Source organism: Amaranthus tricolor, chromosome 10 (genome assembly GCF_026212465.1).
Source record: "Amaranthus tricolor cultivar Red isolate AtriRed21 chromosome 10, ASM2621246v1, whole genome shotgun sequence".
Taxonomy (NCBI): domain Eukaryota; kingdom Viridiplantae; phylum Streptophyta; class Magnoliopsida; order Caryophyllales; family Amaranthaceae; genus Amaranthus; species Amaranthus tricolor.
In genome coordinates, this window is record NC_080056.1 from 15,408,920 (window position 1) to 15,410,087 (window position 1,168).

General features: G+C 35.8%; 1 pseudogene; it reads right to left on the minus strand.

Annotated features, from left to right (window-relative positions):
• Positions 1-283: 283 nt before the first annotated feature.
• LOC130824889 (uncharacterized) lies at positions 284-929 on the minus strand (annotated as a pseudogene).
• Positions 930-1,168: the final 239 nt, after the last annotated feature.

Consider the following 1,168-nt stretch of genomic DNA (forward strand, 5'->3'; position numbering starts at 1 on the left):
TCAAGGCCCTAGTGTATTTCCATGAACCCATTATTGTCCATATTATTGTGGGCCCCCATGACCACCACGCCTCCCGCCGTATCCTTGGTGTTGCTGCCGGCCACCATGGTCATGGCCATTTGATCACCATGACCACCACACCCTTATGTTTTGAGTGATTTTGGTGATTTTGGTTTTGTGAAAAATTTTTATTGGATGGGAAGTAGTAGATATGTTTTCTCTAGCATGAAATGAAGGAGTATGGGTAATAAGGGTGGTGTTTCCGTTTTCACATTTTTTTTCTTTATTTGAGGGTGGTTTCTTCAAGAGCTAGTTTGGATCTAACAATTTCAAAGGAAGGAAGAGGTTCATGTTGTTGAATATGGGTTACAAAATGATGATAACCACTACTTAAACTAGTGATCATTCTTATGACTAGTCTAGTATTGTTGACAAGAGCATCAACATTAGCCATTTGATCGGCTATATGTTTGAGACGATTGCAATAAGCTAGAGTGTTTAGAAAATCTTCAACGATGGTGCTAGTGAATTGATTTTCAAGATGCACGATTCTAGAATGTTTATTATCTTAAAATAAGTTAGCAATTTGGTTCCATGCTCATTTGGCGGTATCACCAACAATAAGAATTGAATTCAAGATATTGGAAGAAATAGTGCTATGTATCCGTTGGAGGACCACGGCATCAAGACGGATCCAAACGTCAGGTCATTAGCTTTGGTTTTCAAGGCTAATATAATTGATTTTTCTTCTTTCGGAGGATAATATGATTAATGACATTATGTACTTGGGCATGAATTTTAAAGAGAGTTACCCAAGAATTATATTGACGAGAATCTTGATCAAGAGTAATGGTAATAAGAGACTTAACATTAGTAATTGTTACAGTGGGGTGAAATTTGGAGGAGGAAGCCATTGATATTTCTCAAAAAAAAAACAAGAAAATAGAAAAGACAAAAGTTAAGTAAATTGATGTGCCATGGGAATAAAGTGTGGAAGAGAGGGAGCTAGGGTTTGAGAGGAAAAACATCTAATCTCTTGATACCATGAAAGAATGTTTGCCTTGCTTTTGTTGGGGCCTTGCGTTCATCATATATAGGAAGATATACATAAGATTTAAACTGAGAATATTTACAAGATATTTTAATTACATAAATAACAAGATTTAAA